The sequence below is a fragment of the Elephantulus edwardii genome, unplaced genomic scaffold (assembly GCF_000299155.1).
Source record: "Elephantulus edwardii isolate Elephantulus edwardi_28Jun2011 unplaced genomic scaffold, EleEdw1.0 scaffold00086, whole genome shotgun sequence".
Lineage (NCBI taxonomy): Eukaryota > Metazoa > Chordata > Mammalia > Macroscelidea > Macroscelididae > Elephantulus > Elephantulus edwardii.
Window position 1 is genome coordinate 7,166,858 of NW_006399836.1, and position 8,052 is coordinate 7,174,909.

The following is an 8,052-nucleotide window of genomic DNA, read 5'->3' on the forward strand; positions in this document are numbered from 1 at the left end:
TGACAAATCTGTTTGTTTTCCTAGCAGTCCATGGTATTCTCAATACTCTTCTCCAGCACCACAGCTCAAAGGCATCAATTCTCCTTCTATCCTCCAACTCTCTGATGCATAACAGGTGATTGCAAAGACCATGGCCTGTATCAGACGCACCTTAGTCTCATCATCTGTGTATGAGAAGAGACCTAGGAGAGCATTATTGAGGTGGGGATTGGATGCTTCCGCATCTTTACTGGTCGTTAATAGATTGCCTTCCAGACACTAACTCCAATTGACATTCTCACCAGTGTTATAATTTCTCTACATTCTTGTCAACACTTATCATGATGAGACTTACTATTTTTGCCCCCATCTAATGGATGTGAAATAGTATTTGGCTGAAGTTGTAATTCATGGTCCCTAGTTTCTAGTGATTTACTAACAGATTAGTAGCTCTTTGAAAAAATTGCTCACAGTTTTTGCTTATCTTCCTCTTCCGGTGTTATCTTTTTCTTTCTAATGTATATAATTTTTCTTTATTTCCATTCATCCATTGTTGCACTTTTCTCCCCTCCCAACTCTCTACCCTCTTGGAAAAGTAAAAGAAAAATTCTTTCATTGTTTTACAATCCCTCCCCCCTGGTCCACTCCACTATGCAGCCTTCATTCAGGACTCCTGTCATGACAAAAATACCTAATCATATATCCCTTTTAGACAGTTTTCTCCCTCATCTGGTCCAATGCAGAGTACACTATTGAACCCATCTTTCTCAATCTACCCCCAACCCCAATGTCAGTCCTATTTCACAACAGTGGCACCATGCAGTATTTGTCCTTTTGTGACTGAGATACTTCACTCAGCATAATGTCCTCCATGGTCACCCATTTTGAATAATATTGCATGAATTCCTTGTTTTTCAATGCAGCATAGTATTCCATTGTGTGAATATACCACAGCTTCTCTATCCGTTCATTTGTTGATGGGCACTTAGGTTGTTTCCAACTCCTTGCAATTGTGAATAAAGCTGCAATAAACATGGGTGTGCATACATCTGCTTGGATGTCAGTTATGGTCTCTTTGGGGTATATTCCCAGTAGTGGAACTGCTGGGTCAAATGGTATCTCTATTTGCAACTTTTTGAGAAAGCGCCATACTGCCTCCCACAGTGGTTGCACCATTTTACACTCCCACCAACAGTGAATAAGGGTTCCAGTTTCTCCACAACGTCACCAGCATTTGTTCCTTGCTGTTCTGTTAAATTTTGCTATTGTTAAGAAGATATCTCATAGTTGTTTTGACTGATGTATATAATTTTAAAACCTATTTTGTGTATCCTGAATGTGAGCGATTTGTAGCGTGCATTACTCATTACTCTTTGCCACAGAGTGGGAACTGACTCATAGCTGACCCTCCCTTCCATTTCCAAGGCTGGAAATCTCATGGGAAGAGATTTCCCATCTTTCCCCTGTGGACCCAGTGGTGGGATGGAGCTGCTGTGGAGATCTTTTGGGTTAGCTGTGCCACTCCAAGCAAATATTTTCCCTAATTGTGTCCTGTTTCATTACTCATAGTGTCCTACTGTTTATTGTGTTTATAGTTTAAGGACAGATTGACACAGTGACTGCAGCAATGGGCTTGAGCAAGGTAAGATGATGGGTAAGACTGTGAGCTCTGTATGATCTGTTGTTCACAGGGTCAGGAGTTGACCCAACAGCACCTAAACCAACAACGAACTGTTTATAGATGTTCAAATTGATGGTATAGTTACTGGTGTAATATAGATTTTTCATTTATATATATTTGTTAAATGAAATATTCCATGCAACTCACTGGAAAATTAGTGAAAATTCATTAAATTACTGTTACAATTAACTCTCGATGTTTTAATAATACAGTACCCACATATATACACAAAGAGAATATTTGTGAATTCTCTGTTCTGTACCATTTATTTTGTTTGTCTCTCTATGGCCCATGACAAAAATAATTCCACTAGAAAGTTATTAAGGTCTGTTTTAATACATAAGAAGTTCTCTCCTACTTATCTTACAAATTGCTTTGACTCTGCTTCTCTGTTTCCTGCCTGTATGCATTCTAGGACGAGCTTTTCAAGTTCTGTGACACTGTTCTTTAAATCTGTACATCAACTTTACAGAAAACTGATGAATTTTCGTACAGTGACACTTAACCAATGAATATGACCCATCTCCCCTTTGGTAGGCTTTACTCTGATATTTTTCAATAAGTCTCCTACTTTATACTATTTTCAGAAAGACCTTAAATTTTTTTTTCTTAGATTAATTTCTAGTTAAAGTTTAAAATTAGCCAGAAATGGTGCTAAAAACTTCCATTTTTCAATCATTTTATATGGAAGTCAGATTTCTTTTGACATCACAGTAAGTCAAGCTTTTCTTTTCAATGACATCCAGGTTCCAGTTCCAATCTTATTAACATATGTGAGTGCTTCTCACGTCCCTAACAACCACAGCACCAGCAGCAACAGGAACAAGCCCTCGTGTTGAGCTTTAATAGCTGCTATTTCCTTGTTAATTCACTCTAAGAGATACAGATCACTACAAAGTTGAGCATTATATTCACTCCTTTGAGTTGTGTTGAGGGTTAATGAGACGTCCTGGGAAGTATTTTCTACTGAGTCTGCTCAGGAAATCCATGGAAATCCATTTCTGTGATGATTTTATCACATTTCACCCCAAAGCAAGACCAACACCCAGAAGAAGTGACCTGTACCCACCAGCTATTGTGGAGAGGGAGAGGAGGGCCCTCCACCTCTTAGGTCAGCATTTTACTCAAAGTGCCCACAGACGTCGCCCTCTCACCTGCCTCCTCATCTCGTGCTCAGTTGGTCTTTCCCTTTTAAATGTGTCCCCCAGGCTTTCAGCCCCCTTCCGACCCATCAGACCTCTTCCAGAACACCTGCTCCATGCCCTGGGAGTTGTTGAGTGTCCACCCACTTTACAAGCTTTCTCTGTCTCATCTAAGACTGAATCATTTAACAAAAAAATGTGTTTTAAGCACGGTCGTCAATTAAAAGTGTAGGGCAACATGTTAATCCAGCCAGGTTCCGCCACCCCCATTCCCATAAACAGTTTCCATTTAGGAAATGGATAATTTGTCTCATTAACCATAGATTCCTTCTAAGAGAAGGGTCCTGAGAAGGGTGAACAGTGGTTCTTTTTCCTGAACACATGTGTCTTACACGGAGAAGCTCAGCATGGAGGGGAAAAGAGTGGACGAGGACCCCCGCAGGGGTAGGTCACAGGGCGGGGTGGGGGTGCTAGAGGGAGAAAGGGCCACACTGGGAAGAGTCCTTCCTCCCTGTTTCTTACTCTGCAGTCTTCAGAGGCCACACTCTTTCTTTCTCAGCCTGAGATCTCTGAAGATCGTGACTCAGATCAGGCATCAGAGAAACCTCCAGCTGATACACCAAAGCTGACTCACCTGTCTGCTCTCTCAGAAACACGAAGCCATCAGATTTCCTGCTGCTCCCCGACTAGGGCTCTCTAATGTCTCTCTTTCGATTTCAGTTCCCTGATTCAGTTTCGTTTCTTTCAGGGGAGTGGGAGGGTGGGGCTGCGACTCTGGGCCCCAGGGATGGGCTACAAAGGGCAAGGAAGGACACCAGGGCGAGTGTGGCTGCGGGTTCCACAGACTTAGGCTGTGAGTGTTTGCAGAACAAAAGAAACCAAACACTTGTCATAGTCCTCAGAGGGTTCCATGTTGAATTCACACTAAGGGATGCTTCCCTGAGGAGCTGTTCCCCGCCCTTCTTAGGAGGGGCCCAAGGAAAACTGTTTCCATAAGAATATTTAACTACCATCTGTCAAAGGCAGACATGTGGACAGGCTCCAGGGAACCAGCGCAGGCAATGAGAGATGACAGGACCAGAAGTCAGAGAGAGGAGGGGTCAGCAGGAAGGGCCTACAGCTCATCACTTCCTACGCTAACAGTTCTGCTTTGGTTTTGGGTCCTGGTTCTCACATGTCCCAGAGGTTCAGGCCCCAAACACCGCCACAGGGAGGAGCAAGGCAGTCAGGGTCCATGGCACCTCCCATACCCACCTGCAGGAGAAAGGTCTCCAAGAGAATTTTGGCCACAGGCATCAAATGTGTGCTGTCCAATCTGATGGTGTAGTGGCAAGAAGCTGCACTCCAATCCCGAGGGCACATGGTTTGAGGCTACCAGCTGCTCTATGGGAAAAGAATGGGCACTCAATCTCCTCCTGTGTGATTAACCATCTCTGAAAACCCACTGAAGGGTCATCTATGGGTCAATTCCGACTTGACAGTACACAACAACAACAAGCCTTCAGAACCTTTCCAGGACCATTGATTTAAAATTCAACTGGGAGGTCATACAACTGAAAGTTGCCATTTCTTTGACAATATCAAGAATTTGGAAACAACATAAATGTTCTCCCATAGGGAATTCATTATATATATCAGATATGTCAGAGAATGTTCATTAAGAGAGGGGAAAATCAATAAAATTGAACTAGATATAAGCCATAAAAAGCTAAAGATTCAAATTCACCAGATGCTCTGCTGAAGAAGGAGGGTGCAATCTCCTCCTGTACCAGTCAGATCTGATTTGACGGTACACGTAAAAATAATACAATAAAAAAATTAAAAAAAAAAAAGCTAAAGATTCTACTCTAAATAATCTACAAAAGTGACTATCCCATAATGTTATGTTGTCTTTTGAAGTTATGTTTAGAATAGACTTAAAAGACTTGGGGAACTGTTTGCGTCTATGCTAAGGGGGCAAATTTGTTGGGTCGAGACCATGACCACAACCATGGTTTGAGGCACAGCAGAGATTGTGAGGATGGCCCAGAACTGGGCAGGATTTGCATCTGTCACACAGAAAGGCACTCATGAGTCAGGGTTGACCCGAAGCACTCAGCAACAAGACTGACCACAGACCTCAAAGTCAAGTACATGATCTGATTCCAGAGTAGAGTGGTTGGCATTCTCTTGTTGAGGGCTCTTGCACTGTACTAAGGGCTGTTCCTCCATTTAACTGTCCACTTGTTTTGTTCCTGTTATGTGACATTGAGTTGCCTGCGACTCATAGCGATCCTAGCTACAACAGCTCTGAACTCTGCTCTATTTTGAGCCAATTTCATTGTCTCTGACATACCTACTCTCATTACCCCGGTCACTGAATCAATTCATCTCATCCAGGGTCTTCCTCACTTCCTCAATCCCTCCACCTTTCCAAGCATGTTGTCCCTCTCTAAGGACTTGTCCCTCCTGGCTTCATGCCTAAGTATGTCAGACGGAGTTTCAAAAGCCTTGCCTCCAAGGAACAGCCTGGTTTCACTCTCCAGGATGGACCTGTTTGTTCTCATAGCAGTCCATGGTATATTCAATACTCTTTTCCAGAACCATAGCTGAAAGCCATCAATTCTTCTATCGTCCAGCTCTCTGATGTATAACAAGTAATTGTGAAGACCATGACCTGGATGAGGTGCACCTTAGTCTCTAGACTGACACCATTGCTTGTCAGTAGTCTAGGAAGGTCTCTGACAACAGATCTTCCCATGCAATTCATCTTTTGATTTCCTGGCTGCTGGTACCAAGAGTGTTGATTGTGGAGCCAAACAAGCTGAAGCTGTGAATAACCTCAATCTCTTCACCATCTATCATGATGCTGTCAATCAGCCCAGTGGTGAGAGTCTTTGTCTTCTTGATGTTGAGCTTCAATCCATATTGAAGACTACAGTTCTTGACCTTCTGCAGCAATGCCTCAGGGCCTCCTCAGTTTCAGCAAACCAGGTTACCCCCAACAAGATCAGCCATGAAGCACGGAGAGAATTAATCATCCACCTGAGGTCACACAGATGGGAGGTGGGTTGTTAAGAGTTGAATCCAGAAAATCTAAGCTAAACACACACCTGAATGCTCACAGACCTCCTGCTGAGCAGGAAATCAGGAGGGTTTGTTTTTCTAATTCTTCCAGTCCACTGGAGAATACAGGTGGAGGGGGTTTGGGGATGGACCAGTTTTGAAGGGCTGTCTCTCATTTTAAAGGTGGGGCCCTATGAGGTGCAGAAACTAGTTTAGTCTCTATTCTCAGGTTTGTAAAGCCAGCCCACACAGGAGCTAAGGAGTCGGGCCTGACCAGACCAAAGAAACCAACTAAGAGTTCAAAACTGACTAGGCCTCAAGAGAGAAGATAAAATCTATCATGGCCTCAAGAGAAGACTTGGTCGTCTGGTCCAGAGTGTGATAAATAAAAGACCTTGTGTCTCTGGTGCTTTGGATCTGTCTGTGGCTCTGCAGGGAAGGATGGGGAGACTCCTGCTGAAAAGATGGACAGCCTCAAGGCCCAATGGGAAAGTTGATACAAATCAGGTGGGTGGATTATGGCCACAGGAGAAGGTCGATAGGGATCCTGAACACTGAGGCTCAAGAGAGTTTCCTTATTGGTGTGAATATTTGCTTTTGGATAAATAGCACATTCCCTTGGGACAGAGGGGTTTGCACTGGGATAGCTCCCAAGCCTTGTCTGATATCTCTCTGCATTTGCGTCCTTTTCAGTTGTGATAAAGCGGTAGTCATAAGTACGCTATGCTTTCCATAAGATCCTGAGTTACTTCAGTGAGTTATGAAACCCAAAAGAATGGTGGGAGCTATCAGCCAAGGAGTAAAAGTGTTGTGTAGACTCCTGACCTAATGACAGGCATCCTCAAGGGATAGTGGAAATCAGAAGGGCTTTTTGCAGCCGGTAGGACAGAAGACTGGCGTGTTTTATGAACTGGCCAAGTTTGGGGCTGATGTCTGCCTGTTTGATGATTAGCAAGACTGTGCGTTTGTAGCTTGAGAGCTCTGACCCAAAGTCAAATGACTAGAGTTGGAAACAGTAGCTCTTGGGTGGCCGGTGTCAAGGATGGAGAAGTGGTTGGGTGAGGAATGCACGTCTTCTCCAGTTTGGATTCATGCTGATTGTTTCCAGGCATGTGATTAAAAGCATAGAATTTCCTGCTTAACTTGGTATGGGCAGGTACTTTGGGATTCATATATTGTCAAATATTGGGCCTTTTTAAAAAAATTAAATTGTATTAATTTTAATGAACATTTACAGAGATTTTGGGTTTCCATTCATTCATTGTTGCACTATTTTCTCTACCCTCCCCCCCCCAGTTCGTTCCTCGTTTCTTTTCCCCCTTGAAAGTCTGTTTTAATTGTCCATTGACACAGTGCTTGTCAAAGCGAGTTCTGATTAATCTCCTTTCAGTGTGTCCTTTGCCATTCCCTATCTCTCCTCCCTGAGAGAGACTTCACCCTGATTCATAAGGAAAAGGGGATGGCGCATTCTCTTAGCTACTTCCTGCTGAAAAGGGACACTGTGGGTTTCAGGGTGAAGATCTTCTCTCACTACTCTAATATTGGGCCTTTTACAGCACATACTGTTGCTGTTGTTGTTCTACGCCATCAAGTCAACTGAGCCTCCAGTGACCCAATGGAGCTGAACTTTGCCCTATCTTGTGCCATCCTCATCATGCCTGACATACGTAAGCCCATTGTTACAGTCACCAGGTCAGTCTGTCTTGCCGACGGTCTTCCTCTCTTGCTCAACACTATACCTTTCCAAGCATCTTGCCCCTCTCCAAGGAGTAGCCTCTTCTAACAAGATAACCAAAGCATGTGAGATGAAGCTTTACCATCCTTGCCTCCCAAGAGCACTCAGATTTCACTTTCCCCAAATAGACCTGTTTGCTCTTTTGGCAGTCCACGGGATAGTCTGCACTCCTTGTTTATACTGTAATTCAAAGGCATCAATTGTTTTTCTGTCATCCTTATTCATTGTCCAATTTTCAGATGTATGTTTTAGAAAACTTTCTAGAAGGAATTTGGATTGTGTTTTTTAATGTTTTTGAGAGTTAAATGATAGGATTTTATAGAATACTTTTTTATTTATTACAAATACCTTTTTAAAAAAGCATTAACATGGACTTCATCTGATGCACTGCTCAGGAATTAGATTGACTACATCTATGGAAAGAATGAGTGGAGAAGCTCAACACTGCTGTCACAACAAGGCCAAAAGAT